The following is an 18763-nucleotide window of genomic DNA, read 5'->3' as shown; positions in this document are numbered from 1 at the left end:
GCCACCAAATTATTGGTTTAAATTTGTAATTATTAATGAAAGTTGATTCAAAATTTTCCATAAATAAATTACTAAAAAATGGGGATAGTGGTGACTCCATAGCAATTCCAAAATGTTGTTGATAAAAATTGTCATTGTATTGAAAGTAAGTTGACTTTACACATATTTTTAAAAGTTCAATAATGGTGTTAATGCTTAGTTGTGTGCGTTCTTTAAGATTGGTGTCATTCTGTAATTTTTGTTTGATGATATTTAAAGTTTCATCAACAGGAACGTTAGTGAATAGACTAACAACATAAAAACTTACTAGAATATGGTTTGGATTTATGTCTATGAATTTTCTCTCACAGCTTGAGCCTAAGTGTGTCGCGACACTTCTAGGCTTTCTAGGCACGCACAAACGAATTATCAGAGCGAATTTTGATATATTATATTATCCTACTATTGTTATACAATTTATTAACATACTCTTTTTTAGGTTCATTTAGGTTCTTTTGATAACGATAGCAGAAAATAGCTATCGAAACGTCAAGGTAATTTCTCAAATTAATTTCTCTACTAATTGGAATTTTCTCTTATAGCTTGAGCCTAAGTGTGTCGCAGGATACCCTCTAGGTGATAGTTCTTGATTACTTTTTGCTAAATAATTCGTTCTTATTGCGAAATAGGAGCACTATCTATCAATCTGTAATAAAAGACGTGAGGAAATTCTGTCTTTTTTAAAGGCAAAAATTTTTGAGGCGAAATACCCAAAAAGAAGTTTGTAAAAAAATGAATCCGCTTCAACAATATAGAACTTATCCAGTTAACATGTGTCATGCACATTTAAAAGAGATAGTCAGGTATATGCAAATCGTTTTCAGAAGATCATACTTTTTAACGCCCAGTTATAATAATTACTCACCACCAGATTTGCGGTCAGATGGAAATCAATTGTTCGATTGAAAAGTTTCTAAATTTATTCCTCCCTACAATATTTAAAGTTAAAGTGAGCCCCATATCTAGTGAATTTACCATTCATCCAGCTGAATACTTCGCAAACCATTAAAAAATGCAGTTGGAACTAATAAATCTTGTACTCAAAAAATTACCATAATTTCCAATTATTCGCTTTTATCTGTTAAACATTAGTATATCTCCATAGTGTCACCTGGATTCGCTTGTTCAAATTAATTAGGAAAACTAAGTAAAATATTTCTTCAGAGTTCAGGGTCTTTTGAAATAAAAAACACTTTTTTTCAATTTCATTTCTTTCAATACAAAAGCGTGTCAAAAATGAAATAATTCTCAATAATCTACCAATATGTTAGGAACCGTTTGAACTGCAGGAATGAGCTTTTCTTTTCAATTTTTTAAATAGCTTATAATCCATTGGAAAACTAGCATTTTGAGAGCAAACATTGAAGCATCAATGAATATAACACAATAAGAGTGTGCTTGGTTTTTTGCCCTAAAATTAATCGTATTATAATAACCCTATTGCTTACGATACTTTAAAATTTTCATCCGTTGCAGATTTAATTAATTCGACGTGGATTCACAAACATTTTTATTAACGTTGTTACAAATTTAACACAAACCTTAAAATGATCTATTTTTGACTGACAAATCATAGCTCTATCTTAAACCAATTTTAAGTAATAAAAAACAAAATATATATATTTTACAGTGTGGTATACTAGTGTCAAATTTGATTTGTAAAAATTATTTTGCATATTACAGAAAAGTTTGAATAAATTTCGAACGAAAAATGTGGTCGCTTATAACAAAATTATATTTCCCGTCAAGATAAATAGACAATAGAATCTCCTAATAGCTGAGAAGACATCATATCAGGCAGATAGATCATCAGACATGTAGCATGTAGATATTGCCCGCAGAATTAATTAGCAGAAGAATTTAAACTCTGACCAAAACCACATTACACTATTTAAACCCCCGGCACTGAAAATTTATTAATTATTTGCGTCTATTATAAACTACATTTTATCCAACAACATATCTATAATTTGCTATAAAACTTATTCAAATCGGATTACCGAGTAAGAAAATATTTACAGTCAAATGTAAGCTATAGTTGTGTTGAACAGCTATAGTTCACTTGGATCCTAAGATATTTCCAGAAAACCAAAAATAAATAAAAAAATGTATACTCTGCATCTTGTAAAGGAAAGCGCGGATGGAAAAATAGAACTGGAAAAATGTGTTTCTTTCTTCTTGAGAATTACCCAGTTTATCCCTGCTACATTTATGCAGATGTACCAGTATGTTCTACTAACTCTAAAAATAGTGTATTTATGTTACACGATTAAAAACTAGAGACGAAATATTAGAAAATATCTTACCTGGAACTGAGATATTCAAAGCTTACAAAATGATTCAAGCTTTAGTACGCCAATCTTATCAACTAATTCTACAATAAAATTAGCTAAATAGTTCACTTTAATATTTTTAATGCTTTTCGATGCAAAAGGCGAATATTAGCGTACTTTTTTTTCAATTTTCTTCAAGTTTTGAATTTCTCAAAGAACAGTGCACTGAATTTTAAACTAATTTAATATTACTTCTTATTCCTCCTTTACATCTTTGTAAGGCAAGACCAATTAGCATGATCTTCAAACTGGTAGCTGGTATTTGAAAGTTTGCCGATTTCATTTTAAATAATTTGCAGAGTGTCGACGCACGAGCTTTTTGTTGAACTTAGTTCATTGATTTGTATTTGTTCTATTATTTTTTATAGATGTTTAGCTTTATATGTAAATTGTACGCTTCAGAATGGCTGGACCAGTGGAAAATTTAGAGCGAATTCCCATGTCAAATACGTGCAAATTCCGTCGAGAAAGCGACTGCTCACCAACAATATGCAAACGGAATTAGGTACTAATTAAATGCGCATTTGGAATCTGAATCAAATTTTAGTTCGGCTAACGCCGGAAAAATTAATTCTGTGTAAGTTAGCTGGCGGGCTGATATAGCAAGCATTAAAATAATAATTTGGAAAATAGTGTAAATTCAAAGCCACTTTCTGCTTAGGAATTTTCCAGTTGCTGTAGCAATTTCAAAATTGGTTTTTATTGAACGTTAAAATCGACACCAGATTTAGATTTTCCGCTTTCCGTCCAAACCCGGGCACTTCTAGCGTAAGTTGCCATTACTCGTGTTCCATTCCGAAAACTCACCCAATGATGAAGAAATATCCGTTCTCGATATTAAACACATATTAAATAAAAAGGCCATTTTGCGGAGCCGTTCTGGATGGCTTTCAGGATACGTTTTGATTAATGATCTGCTAGTTGTAGCCGGCAGCTTTCGAATAAACAAGCCATTTGGAGCAATACCTTACACTAAAACGTCTTGTAAGATGTTTTTAAAAGGTTCTCGATACCATTAATTATCTGCCGTGTCAATACCTCATTAGATCTAACCTGATAAAATAACTTGTAAAGGAAATTATATCTTTAAGTGCCTTTTTCGGGGTGTAATTAGTGTCTGAGGATTATAAAGTTTTATAGTTTGCTGCCATTCGATTATAAGCTGTAAACTTTTTTTACTTTTGGCTATATATTTATGAGTAGTTAGACCATTTACTTGAAGATTCAGCCAAATGAGCTAAGCTTGTAAAAATGTAAATAAGTTGGCTTTTTGAAGAGTCAGCCTTTTATAACTATGCAGGGTGTCCCGTAAGCACATGATCAAAAAGGTGCTGAAGCAATCTGTGAATAAAAAAGGCAATTTAACATACGTTTTATTTTTTTTAAATGTCTGACTGACAAAGTCCTTACACCAAGACACTCAAGAATTCACCACTTGTCCAATGCGGATGCACTCGATTGCTTCATCAAAATATGGGTCCTGCATAGGAACAAATTTACAGCGAATTTTATGAAAATTTATTCTCTCGATTTTTCAAAACTCACAAACGCAGTAACGTTTTGATCATGTTCTTTTATTGGAGGGGGCAACCTGTATTTTAATATTTGTATCCAAATTGGTTTCGAACATTGGGATTGAAATTTACTATGAACACATTTTGAAACAAATTTTCAGAAAAATATGAACATTTTTCTTGTAGTTTTTTTTTGCTGCTGCCTATAGAGATTATACGAAATTGGTTAACTGAAAAGCGATATTAAACTGGAGATTAAAATCTGTAAAATTGGCGCTTTAGACATTTTAGAATTTGTTTCAGACTTTAAAGGAAACCAAATGATATTTGTTTCACCACACCATCAAAATTAATAATAAATTATTAAAACTAATCAAGAAAATTTAGAAGCGAGAAGCACTGGTAATCCAACACCAAAAAATGTAATTGATTTAAAATCCAATAATTCGGTTTATTTAAATCGGAGAAAATGTACTAGATGTTGAATTAAAAAAAATATATAATATCCAGTAGATCAGTTCATCGTAACCTTTTGAAGACCCAGCAGTTTTTCAAACGATGACCTCAAAAGCCTTAACTATTAAATGTGATTAATTGATTTTATTTGCTTCTTCAATGGAACTTTTCAAAATTGATGCTGTAAGTATATTTATTCATATTTGAACGTGAATCAAAAGTACAAAAAATAAGTGACTATATAAAACGTTTGCAATGGACATCATTGTAACTCAGTTGAGCATAAAAATCTTTGGTAAACATATTTTACCTTTAAATGCTATTCACCTGTAAGTCAGACATCTAGTTATAGCTCAATACAGACTGTTTTAATATATTGGCAAAAAACCTATTAATAATTTCGCAAACCTCTTCGTATAATCGAAAGTCGTTTCCATAAACAAGCTTCAACAGAATTGCAATTATCAACCTCTCATTTAAATCGCGAATTGGCGACTAATTAAAAGACCAACGAGCTGCCACTCCAAAACCTAAATATGGGAGCAACTGGCAGCAAAAGCAACTACCACTTTGTCCCTTTTGGCTTCATCTCGAATATAAATGAAAAATTTTCTTTGTATAGTTTCTGCATCATTTTTAACTAGTCGTGCTATGGAGCGGCGTTTTAAGGCAGATGGGGTAAGCTGATGAACGAACGCTCCAAGCCGAAGCAACTAAAAAGAGGCATAACATCCAAGCAATTAATTTCAGTAGATTTTCTGGGCATGCAATTTTTCAAACAGCAACTTACACTGAAAGTCTTCGAAACGGAATTCTAATTTCTAATTTTAGTACATAAACTGATGTCTGACTGAAAATGAAGCACTAGATGGAATGTCCGGCCCTTGTGTGTTCGGAAGGTATGTAAAATAAGGCTCGAAGATCAAAATAGGAAATCGTTTACGATTTGGCTTATAGGGTTATTGAAATGTCCCGCATAATATACAGGGTGATTCATTAAGGATGGGAAATTCGGAAACCGCAGGATACTAAGGATGCCTTATCCGAAAGTTGATATTTTCGGAGATACAGGGTGTTGAATGTCGTAAATTTGCCCCCATTTCAGTCACCCTGTATACTTAGGCTATGAAATCGCCAGTTGGTTCAGATCTTTAGTAGTAAATGGAATAATAGACATGCTGGAAATATCCAGGCCCGATCAGAGATATGCTCTTTATTTCACTGTCGACGTGCTAATAAGAAAACAACCAAATGCTCAACTTTGATTAATCGTCCCCACAAGCCCTGAAGGAGATTTCGTGTATTGATCTCCGGATATGCTATTTCTGGCTGGATATCGATGAAAACGGCGATTCACTCCCATCCAATCATGCTTTGCACTTTTATGTCTCCTTTGCTGAATTAGAATACGTTATTGGGTAGAACAGCATATACTGCAGAGCTTAAGATGACTTGCTTTTGCCCTAGTAAACCAAGTTAATGACATTGCTGCTGGAAATATTATGCTAGAGCATAAACTCTGGAAAGTTTGATAACTTAGAGATACGATTTTGCGGAAAAACCGGCAAAACTTTATAATTGCTCACTGGAGAAAGAAATGATTGTTTGCATAATTTACTAAACAAACTGCCAAAGTTGTTTGCCGGTTGTAAAACTAGCAGAATGCTATTTATCATTTATCTGAATCTGATATGCAAATGCCACCAAACCCTGTCAAACCTTTTAGTTGGTTTGCCAATTATATTTTGCAAAATACTTATGTATCAGTTCAATCGGCCACAATTCCTATTCAAAACCCACAAATCATTATGCTAATCTAAGTTTGGTTTCCGAATCAGCACGTTAATGAATGGAAATAATAATGCGTAATTGGCATGTGAATGGATCGCTTTCAATTTTCGGCACGCAGTTGGGGGAGTGTATTTATTCTTAGCGATCGAAAATAGATTGCTTGTCAACAAAAACCGAATGTTGGTAAATTCAGGCGTTACTCTTAACGCAATGCTAAGTTTGTAGAACAAAGTTTATATTAACTTTGCGCTTTTATTTATTTGGCAAGAACCGAAAACGAAATAAATCTAGAACTATAAAATATTGATGAACGAGGGCCAAAGTAGAACTAGAACGCCTATAAAAACAGCCATTCCAAATACGAAAAAAACCGACAGGTAAGTATGTAAATCGTTTAGTGTTGGCCAAATATTTCCTTTTGTGTATCAAACTTTATGCGTTGAAAGTTCTGATGTTAAAGGCCGCATTCAGTTGAATTAAATTTTTACCTCCAGGCTATCCTCAACAGAAATGTCAAAATTTTGTGCAATTTAATTAAATGTTTTTAAATAATTTAAATTAGGGTTTCACTGACTCGCTACATATTTTCTACAATCGAGGCACATGAATAAGTCGAGAAATAGACTTTCTTACTAACATGGTCATCGAAAAATCGTTGAAATTTCTGCATCTATCAGAGTTTTCTCTTACCTAAAAAGCTGTTCAGATTCAAAGTGACAAAAATAAAGCGGATTTTTGGACCCATCTAGTGTCCAAAAATCTACTTGATGCGAAAACGCTGGTAAATTCATTGACTGATCGATTGAGAGGAACCTACGGAAAATGTAATCGCCTTAATCGCTGTAACTTCTAAACGAGTTTAGTAAACTTTAGTTGAAAAACAACTCTTAGAACTTTTAATTTTCCCATCAAATTCTATTTGACAGTTACACTACTGTAAGTCGTAATGGCAACTCTGTTTTTAATAATATTAATACGGTTTCTGTTTATCCAGTACACCTAAATGAAACTGGATAGTTTTGTGCAATACGGATAATATTTGTACGATATAAGTAATTATTTTTTTATTAAACCTGCAAAGCAAATTTTAGCGTTTTATTTGGATTCTGAGTCATTGCAAAAATGAGGACTTTTTTATTTAGAATTTAAAAAAATACAGTTTTTCACGCAAATTTAACTTTTTCGAAAGCTTAGTTCACTTACAGAAACATCGATGTTTACATCTGATTTGAAGATAACATTACCCCGAAGGTGTCTTTGTTTTTAATGATTCTGGCAAAGGAAAAATATACCTAACTGTAGTGGATTTCGAAATAACTTTTTACAATTCCTCTCATTTTCAGTTGCATCTTTTTGTGTCTAAACACCAGAATTTAATTGCATCCAGCAGCAACAAAGGATTTTTGAAATTTTTCTACTTTTGTAAAATGACTGCGATACACTTAAATCTGCATTTCAATAATTAAATTTAAACTGAGTAAGTGATAGTCAAAGTATATTTGAACACTATACGGGGAAAAGGTAAAGCAATAAACTTCTGTATTAAAGAGGAAAAAGTTACGTCGAATAATATAATATAAGTTTCGGGGTTGGATTGATCTAACTTCAACGATGCCATAACTTTAAACTGATCATAAAAGTTTATTTTAAAAATATTCAAATTTTATCTAGATATTAATTTTAACTGATTTTAACTGATTTTAATTGATTGTTAACATCCACCATTATATTAGCAAATTTAGTCCATTTAATACAGAAGTGAATATTTAAGCTTTAGACTGTATTCTATTTTCAATCCTCAATGTTTTTGGTTTATCGTTATACATTTTCGATTTCAAGACAAAAAAATTTAGCAAGTATGTCGAATGATCCGAGGAGCCACTTAATAGATCTTCTCACCGATATATGAGTCAGATATCGTCCCCGGTTTAGAAAAAATATATTATTATTTCCATAATTTTCCCGTATCTGCACACAAAAGTTCACTCTTTGTCTACTGCCTATTTCCAATCCACTCCAACTTATTAACTGAACTTTATAAACACGATATTTAGGTAGGCGCTAAAGTAAAGAACATTGACATTTTATGTACTTATTCCCACTAATAATCGATTATACATGCTGAGCAGTGCGTTACTATTCGTTTCTTTATAAATTATGCAAACAAACAAAATCATTAGAATATTTTTTTCCAAGTTTCACCCATTAGCTTGAGCCACTCCAGGCAAAATCTGGGATAGTCGGTTGACAAATTATTTCCTAGCAAGATCATCTATTATAAAACTGATGCGTAAACCGTGCACAGCCCGCTAAATATCAACTCGCTTATTAAGAATTTGATACATATTTACTCAATTTAAAAATTGTTTTAAGCAGACTGGTCAAATAACGGTTATAAATTGGTTATTAAAAGAGCATCAATCGTGGCGGAAAACAAACGATTTAAAAAATCATGAGCGCAAACAAACGAAAACTTTAGACATTTGAAAATGATTGTGGAATTATAGACAGCTTTCCATTCAGTTCAACAAAGCGACAATCCCTTTGATTTTTCGCCCCTTTGCTGCTTCATTTGCAAATTCTCTTTCAATGACTGTTAATTGATTGTGTTCCTGTGGTAGAGATAATCACGGAATCAGCAAAAAATTAAAACACCAAAAAATCATTTGAGTAAAATTCCATTTGTTGTAAAAATCTACGACTGCCGCCTAGTCGAAATTTTCTCTCAATTGAAACCGTCTAGCAAAGTGATATATGAAATATACTATTTAAGATCTCGAATTTTAAAATAACTGTTAGTCTGCACTTGCAGGTGCATCAACTAAAAGCTAGAAATTCTGCGCAAACAAGAATTTATAGTACCAAATGGAAAATATAACTCAGATATTATAGCTTCTCTTTTGTGCGGAGAATAAATACATATTACAGGTGCACAATGGCAATAACAAGGTTGGAAGTTTGTACACATTTCCCAGATCCAGAGTCTAAGGGCGCCCCTGAAATTGCCTATAAAGCTTATCAAGGCCTCGACCGACGAAATATCTGCACGGGTTACAATTTCGGGTTAGAACAGCAAAAAGGGCCTTTATCAGCACATAATATATTGAGACATTTCACTTGTGCCATTCTCCGTATATGGTGTGGAATACATAAGAAGTTTATTGGGAACCGGAGTCTACTTGTTAAGAATTCAATCAATAATTCCTGCCTATCGGAACTGGCTAATTGAGGAAATAATTAATGTATTAATGTTATTCTGCAACAGTTTATCCATTTGGAGCGAAATAAGTAGTAGAAGCTCTTGCAAAATAAACCCCTGCTCCCAGGGTAAATATAATTTGTGTAACTTTGAAGTTGTGAAGACACGCAGCTTCAAATGCGCAGTTCATATGCACGTAAGAGGCTCATGCACTTACTAAATCTTTGTACGTTAAGTACTTAAATTACTTAAATTACTTTTTCTGAAACTATCAAAATTGAAGGTGGTAATCTTCTAATAAATTTCGATGAATTTTTTTATCCTCCGTGATCCTGTTCAACGCCATACTTTGGATCTAATGTGTTAAAAGTTATATGGCCATTTATGACCAAATCTTATAATTAAGAGATAATGAAAACAAAACGTACAAAATCAAAAACAGGTATTATTCTTGAACAGTTCATTTCAACTGCTTTGTTTCTTTAATGTCACTAGTACACTAAATATGCACATCTTTATATTTAGGTATGGAAAAAATTGAAGGACTGACTGATAACTCGATTTTTTTACAATTCCTAAAATAGGAAAGTTGGAACGTTAGAAGAGCCCACAGGGAAGTTGAGGGAGGCCCTTTTTGAACTAAAATATATTTGCTGAAACAACTAAATAATACAAGTAAAAATATATTCAAATTTTAGTGGCTTGATAATACTTAATGGCGTACGTAAAAATCGTTTAAGCCAAGATTTTCATCACTTCTTTAATGTTCTCTTCTGAAAACTAGTATTTTAACGCTTACTCCAAAACATAAAAAAATAGATTGGCTGACGGTGTTGAATGTGTCGCTGAATTTGGAGGGTTCTTTAAGCCGAATTTTAAAAAATTCCCCACCCCAACTAAAAAAAAGTAGGTATCACCGAACAGCTATTTTATATTTTAATCGCCCTTCATTTTTTTGTATATTTGTCAGAATGTTTAGGCCCATATTTTTAAAACAGATGTTTCTAGTTGTCCGAATATACACACATACATACCAAAAAACAAATAAAAAAAATTTTAAGCTATAATAAAGCCTATATGCCATGTCATCTAAAAATACTTGAATCTATTTTATTTTATTCACTTTCGAACAAATGTAGGCCTAGAAGGTTTTTATTTCACATGAATAGCTTCAGTTTATATGCAATAAATTCAATATTTAACAGTTCATTTTTGTGCAGCAGGCAAAATCGATTTTGTATCGCCTTTGGAAATGATTCCGCAAGTACAAGCGAAACGTCTTTTTTTTACTAATACTAATTTACTCCAATAATGTAAAGAATAACTCCATAATAATATCAATATGTTGAATTTGTGATTCATAAATCTTTCGACTATTAGACTATGAATGTTTGGATTTCATTCTTGTGTTTGCTGAATTTTGAGACTTCACACCCTAAAAGTATATTTAAACGTTAACTAGTTAAAACACATCATTATTTTATATTGGCTATAATTCCTGTTTATGGATTAATAATTGATTTTGAGCAAACATAATTTGCGTAAATCTCAAGCCTTGAAAGCACTAAACTGTCAACTAAACTCAACAATAAACCCATGAAAATAGTCTCAACAAACTAGAAATGTTTTTAAAAATCTCCAACTAATTCAATATTAACTCAAGGAAACTCTAGTGAAACTTGATTCTTCTAAGTGCATTTTCTGTTGTTGGGTAAAACAGAATTTCGAAAAGCTGCTGATAATCTAAAAATCTTGTAGATGCTACCAAGTTGATTTCACGCTCTTATACAATAAAAGTCGTAAAAACTGATCAGAACTTCAATGTCAGCTGTACTATTTATTGTCTTTGAAAGCTCAGCTAGTTTGCAAATATCCGTTATATGAAGCAATTAGCCGCATTGATAACTTCGATCAAAGAAACAATTTTCTTTGGAAATAATCGAAGCGGTTTATCGCATCACGAACTAGAAAAACAACCAATTCCGATACCAGCCTGAAGCTTTCCCTCAAGTGGAATGTCCACTATTAGGTTTAGTGTCTCGTTCTAGGACTTAATAAAATCTGACCAACTTAGAAATAAATCTGTCCCTAGAATCACTCAGATTTATGTGTTTGTTTACTTGAAGCAAAATAAACAGACTCGGACTACTAGTTTATGAGGCTTAATCTTTCTGGTGCATCGGCTTTGGATTGAAAACAGTGTTGGGGTAAATTAAATTCGCTTCAGTCGCTTTTTTCTACTTGCATCTAAAAATATTGCATCTATAAACAGCCAAGTGGGTAGACAAAAAGCATAGCTTGTTGATAAATGTACTTTTTTTATTCAAATGCAGCCCATTTTCGATTAATTGTTGAACGCCGTTGAGTTGTTTCCTTACCTATTTAGACGGAAGTCGAAATTTCTAATGTTTCTTAAATTGAATTTGATTTGATTAAAACAGTTCTTAATTAACTTAACCACAAATCTAAATCTAAATTTAGTATGGAAAATTTCTTAACGTATTTTCTACTTCAGACAGTTCCTTCCTGGAAACTTTACAATTTTTCTTAAGTTACGTTTAATTATCCCTTCAAAGGCTAAGATTTTGCACATAAATCGGTAAGTTTGTAGCGTTATTCTGACTTATGCGTAAACCGTTTCGAAATATACATCTCAAATGTCCAAATGTTTTACATCTCCAATAATTTCAAAAACTTTCAGGTTTAAATGATACTTCTTTAGTAAATAATAAAAGTGTTTCACATATCTTTGACAGTAATCTTTTTTGGCTTTAAAATCATTACAAGATATTTATTATTTATAAATTCAGAAGATGTTTTCATCTGCCTTTTTTTATTGCAATTTAAAAACACGAAAGTTTCAACACACATAAACAACAAAAATGAAAAGAATCATAAACGCAGCAAAAGAAATAAACTGTGGTATCGGTTCTTCATTTAAAGTCAACAAAACGACTAAAAATTAAATTTGAAATAATACCGTTAGGGCTCACCTTATCTTCATTAGCTAATTTGATAATGCTAAATTCACATTTCATTTCAATGCTTTACATACATAAAAAACATAAAATAAACAAATCAGTTTTGTAGCCCATCAGGTTAATGAAAATGTTCACTCGAAATATTTCTTTTAGAAATACGCATAATGTTCTTGTCTATTCATAGAGGGACCACGATAACCAGAATCCATTTCAAACATTCCCCGAAAAATGTTGAAACTTCTTTTTAATGGAACTGGGGAACATTTTATTTGCCGGGTTTTCATTCGCGAATCTGTGTAAAAACTTGAATTTTCTTCCCCAACTAGCAGTAGTATTGATAAAACTAGTAATTTGGCAAAGAAATATTCTGTCCATAACACGTTTCGGCTAATGGATGATTTGAAATGGCCGGAGCATGTTTGTATTAAAACAAGCTGAACGTTACGAATCTTAATATATTTTTTAATTTGCTTCAACCGAAACAATTTTGCGAGGTGATACATGAAAATGATAAACGGTAAGTTAAGATTGATTTTTGGAAAATCATCTGCTAATGTTCATCAATCATGAATGTACACCAAACATTATTCTGCTCATTTTAAGAAGTTGAACACAAGAATTTTTGATTTTACGGTCTTCTAACTTTTGTATTGGTTTTAGAAACGAATTGAATATAGATGATATATGCCTCAATAATGTTGAGCCATACTGCTAAATTTTTCTATTTATTTGCTTCAATAAATATGATTTGCAACAAAATATTAACTAAAATTGTATATAATAGCATAGGCTTTTCAATGCGGTGTAGGCAGTAATTCGGATCCTAAACATGTATTAACACTTTTCCAGTATTAACATTAAATGCATTAGTTAAACTGGCCATAAAATATATTATTCAATATGCAATGTACATTTTTTTTAAATCCTTCAGTACAAAGCCTGCTCTATATTTTAAAAAGGCTTTAATTCTCGATTTATAATAACAATTATAATTCCTTTTGACGTAAAACTTTGAAACGCTGGACAGTATAATGCAATATACATTTTTCGCATTATTTATCTGTGGAGTCCTTCAAGTAGCGTATCCGTTCGATTTATTTTCACTTTTAATTGAATTTTTGGTTCGTGTTACTTGAAATGTTTAATGTTGAAGTTGAAGGTACTGAGCAACATTTACTGGAAATATGCCCAAGTTAAGTCTAAATTCCCGTCGCAATAGCTCCGTTATTTTTTATATTTGGAGAAACTTCAACAGAAACTTGAAGCATGAATTTATCACCTAGACAGCCCTTGATTTTCTGTCAATTGTTTTAGGGTCCATCCTGTAAATAAGGTTTCAACATTGATCAATAAATGGGCTTTCTTTATTATTAATTTTCATATCGCTATTGTCTTTTATTAGCTTGTAGAAATTTGAAAACTACCCAAATGAACGTCAAATAATCACTTTATTAATTTAATGTTATTCATCATAACTAATAATAAATCAGCGTTTAGTTTGGGAGCCAGCAAACCACAGAAAACGTTCGCTTCTAAGGGACTTTCAAGAATTTGTGCGTCATAATTTTTTACATATTTTTCCATTTGCAAAACGTTTTCTTGGAACTTGCGAAATCAATTTAAATTAAAAGTTTAAACTAGAAACGACAGCTCTTAATTGAAATTACGCAAATTGAATCCGGAATTGCATGACCGGAATTGTTGTTTCTCATTATTTTTTAATCGGAATGGATTGGACTGGGCGAGCCAGAACTCTTCTTTTATTATCGCTGCAGTTCGGATTTTGCCTATTAGTTTAAGCATGACAATGGATTCCTTGGCTTCCACTCTTCAATTGCTTATCAATCGATGTTTGTTTTTTAATTGAATTCAAAACATCTGCATAGACAATAGAATCGAGTAGAAACTTTAAAAGTTAAAAACCACCGCAGTTCATGCTTTTGGCAAAAGCAACAATGCTTCACTGTAGTTTCAGCAAACAGTGTGTGATAACAATGGTCAACTTTTACGTGAATCGTAAAAATATGGGTCAGACAAGACATTTAACACGAACTCATGTTGCTTTGTCCGTTTAATGCCGGATTTCCGTTATAAACTATGCAGTTATCACGTATATCATTTATTTATGTTTAGCTTCGGGATTTAAAATTCTATTTTCGGCCGTGCTTTGATTATTAACTAGAAACTTTGCATGATGCACCCATTTGTAAGCAATAACTTGGAAAATATTTTATGATCCTAGTCAAAGTTATGGACACTGCATGAAAGCGAAGCACATTAGAACCGCTATTTCGCAAGCATTTCTATTTTTTTGGGTCTGATTAAATGGCAGACTTAGACATGTAGCCCTTATCTAAAATTGATCAAATTTCCTTGGAGTTGTCTTTTTTTGACCATAGGATTTTCAACTTCCGTTTAAGTAACAGTGACTAATGGTTTTTAACGGAATTGCTCTTTAATTTCTATTCAGCTTTTATGTTTATTAAAAAAAGATAAAAGACAATAGACATTCATATGGCCAACTGCATGCACTAAAAGTTAAACGCCAAAGTAGAAAAACTATTAGAGTAATTATCATGACACAATGGCCATACAGAAATAAATAATGTGGCGTTTCTCACTATAAATTCCTCTGAACGGCCGTGAAAAATGGCGGCCGTAATTTTCGCTCGGATTCATTATTATTCCTCTGGGGAATACTGTTCGCTATTTCGGTGGTTTTCTATAATAAGGAAAATTTATATTTAAGCCAAAAAAAGTTCAGTCAAGCTTTTATTTGAGGTCGCGCCTAATGACAGCCAATTAACGCTAAGTACTTTGTCATTAGCTGGACTTTTATCTGGGAAAAAAGTGTAATCGGTGGCTGTTGGACATGTTTAGCTTTTTAGTTTACCAAAATATGTGAAAATTATTGCGTAAGTAACTCAAAAAAAACCGGCAACTACACTAGTAGTATACGTTTATTAAAGTAAAATGTTCAAGTAAAGTAGACTGTTTCTTCTATGGAATTTGCGCACTTTTTAAGTTCTGGTGTTAAACCGGTCCAGCGTTGGAGTTTTGCAAAGAAATGGGTAGAAAAATTAAATTTTATCAGCTGCAATGATTTTGCTGCATAAATGACACAAATATGTCTCATTCTAAGCATTTTAAATACAGTTTAATCGAAATTTTCAACGTTTATGGAACTATTTGTCGGTAATTTTTCAGCTGAATCCAAAATCATTTTAAAAACGTTTTGCAAGAAAGCATAATACATGTTTTTAATTTTGCACAGAAGATAATCAAATGTGTGTCATACCCTAACCGGTTATGAATATTTAAATGTAGTTAGTTTTCTAACCGTTTTTAAAATTAACAAATGGATTACTTTTGAGAAAAGTGACAAATGGTATGGGAGAGAAACTTGAATAAAATAAAACGGTGTAAAATATATGTTGCGTTGCTTTATAGAAAATTACAATACACCTTATAATATTTTTTGTCGAATATTCTTATTTCACACACATATTTTGAAGTACTTATTCAAATGAAACTGAAATAATGAAAAATATATCCGAGCCCTAAATATTAACGTAATAACTTTTATAAGAACAGGAAATAATAACGTGTGCCTCCTACATTTACCGGTTATGAATATTTCAATTCACTTTGATACGGCTATAAGCAAATCTCGAGTATTTTAATATAGTAATTTGCATATAAAAATTACATGCAATTGTTACTCAACAAAATTAACCGATGGAGAGATCGTGCTATGTTATTTTTTTTAATTTTGTTAGTAAAATATATGATTATAGTATAGTTATGCTTTATGAAAATTGAAAATTTCGTTAGGCTGGAAATTGTTTGTTTCAACTTTGGCCTTTTTCTCCATCACACTGAAAGAGGTGCAGAAATCAACAATTAGAATGTATAATATAAAAGTAAATTTGACACTTTTAAACGTAAAAATAGCATTAATAAGTTGAACTGTAGTCTTAGTTGTAGTAGTTGAACTGTAGTCAGTAGTTATGTCACTATATATGTATGGATAAATACAATGTACCAAACCATCCGTAAAAATATTTTTTAGTTCATTCTTATTAAGGACTTTGAAGGGAAATAGTAATCTGAAGATGGTTTAAAATATGAAACGGACATATTAAAAACTTTTCGAACAATTTATTCAGTGGCCAAAAAGCGCAGATATACCAAATCACTTTGTATTAAAGTCGCAACAACAAAATCCATAATATACTAAAATGTGTGTCATACTTTCCAAAGTTATGACTAATGCTTATATTTGTACAGATACCCATTAAATGAGAATATCGAAGCATATAACAACAACATCGCCATATTACAGGATGTTCGAGAATATAAAAAAATTATTACCAGGTGATATATATATGATGATTTGATACAAAAATTTCGTATCAAAAAATGTTCTTGATAATAAACAAATCTCTTATATACGTTGAGTTTCTTGAAGAACTTGGCAATGCTGGCAAGTTGAATCACATAATGAAAATGAATCAAAATTATTTTACGGTCTTTCACATTGGCTATTATTCGCAGTAAGTGGAGAAGTTTTGTTAACTAAAGCGACTTAAGGTATTATGGCTGGACGTAATGCTGAGCAAATTTCTAATGGAATTGTTTAAGTTGCCGGTACTAAGCTTGATTGAATTTGTCAAACTAAGGAAAATCTTCTTTGAGGATCGATTAGCTGAAGCGCCATTACAATCTGGAATGGGTTAAACCAAATGATAACAGTTTTTGCCTTGAATTGCACTAGGCTTTAAAAGCATAGTTTTTTTTGGCTTGCTTCAAAATTTTACAAATGTTTACAAAATTAAAGGATGCGTGATTGAAAAAAATTTAAACTGGCTCTTTGCATCCTAAAAGTGACAGTACTAATCTTGAATATTTTTGAAAATAAAAATTATGCTAGTGGATTTAAATAAAATTCCAACTTTCATAAAATCAATAAAGCAAAGATGAAAATTAAAAATGAAGATTTATTCATCTATTAATAGACGAAGGTATTGAGCTGAAAGAGTGGAATTTATACAGAACTGACATTAATTAGAAATCTAAAAATAAAACACAATTTTACTGGAAAGTAGCTGGATATTTTCGATTCAATTGAAAATGCATTAACGTTCGTCCAGCCGAGAAAATAGTTAACTAGAGAAAGTTTGCAGTTCAAAAACAAATCAGGGTGAGATATGAGAAACTTACCAATACCAGGCTAAATTCATCCTATTTCTGGTTAATCGATAGGGCGTCTAATAAGCGTCACATATGGCATGGGGCACGATCACAGCTTTGTGGGTTTTTCCGCACCACTGGCACGTGCATTCCGATGGTTCGGTGGAAATATACGGCCTCTGAAGGATTGTTTTGAATGTTTTATCGCCATAAAGGCTACAGGCCCCATGCCGTTGGACGTTTATTTTTTGCATAACAGATAAATTATGAAAGTTCATACCATAAAAAAACGAAAAATAAAACAAAATAAATAGTGATAAAGACACTTTTGAAAGTCTTTAACGGTTAATCGAACAACAATATATTTATTTGCACAAACCATAAAAGCTGAAAATGAAAATATTTTCTATTTTAGAGCGCTGTATAAATAAATTAATTATGCACTTCAATATAATTCCCGTACATAAAAATGTTTTAAAATACTCTGAATGGCAAATAAATAATTCCAGTTTAATAGTACCGACGGAATACTTTAATTAATGGTCTAAACTAAAATCCTAGCCATTAATTAAAAACTTCGCAACTTTACGGCCTTTTTGCTTAAATGCAACGTTATTACATAACAAACTCAAAATCTCAAATCCCGAGATTTTCAATACTTACTTGCGTCTAAGTGGCAAAGCGATTTAGGTGAACATTCAACATGAACAATGTAAACACAATCCGCAAGAAAGCGCTTTGCTAAAACTTTATTGCCAAGAAAAAGGTTTTTGTTAACACATTTGTAACCGTGAATTACAAATTTCCACGTCAGCTTATACCCATGTAAATAAGGGTAGATATAAAATTTTCTGTGGTTTTTTGCTGTAGTCGTCTCTCAAGAAATTGTCTCCATTTTCCGTACGTTTGCGTCGTCTGGGACGAGTCATTGAGCTGCTCGTTTATACACGTACGTGTTAAGTTTGTTAAATAAAACTTCACTTGAATTTTCAAGCTTAGTCTATTTTTTCAATAACGCGAAGAGTTGGTTATAAATAACTTTGGTCATAAAAAGGGGCGAGTTTGAGCAACTGAGGGCACCACTTAGACTATAAACGTAAAAATATTTAAAAGTTGTTTTAGAAACATCTCAAAGTCAAAATACTACAGCGGTTTATCAATATACCTTCTAAACTTAATGTTGCCGATTTTGAGCTGAAGTAAACTTATTAAGGGATGAGTTATAACTCGTTAACTCAGAGACCGACAACAACACAG

This window comes from Dendroctonus ponderosae, unplaced genomic scaffold (genome assembly GCF_020466585.1).
Source record: "Dendroctonus ponderosae isolate FM_Combo_2020 unplaced genomic scaffold, Dpon_F_20191213v2 Dpon_F_20191213_7, whole genome shotgun sequence".
NCBI classification, from domain to species: Eukaryota; Metazoa; Arthropoda; class Insecta; order Coleoptera; family Curculionidae; genus Dendroctonus; species Dendroctonus ponderosae.
Note: the sequence above shows the minus strand (reverse complement) of the source record.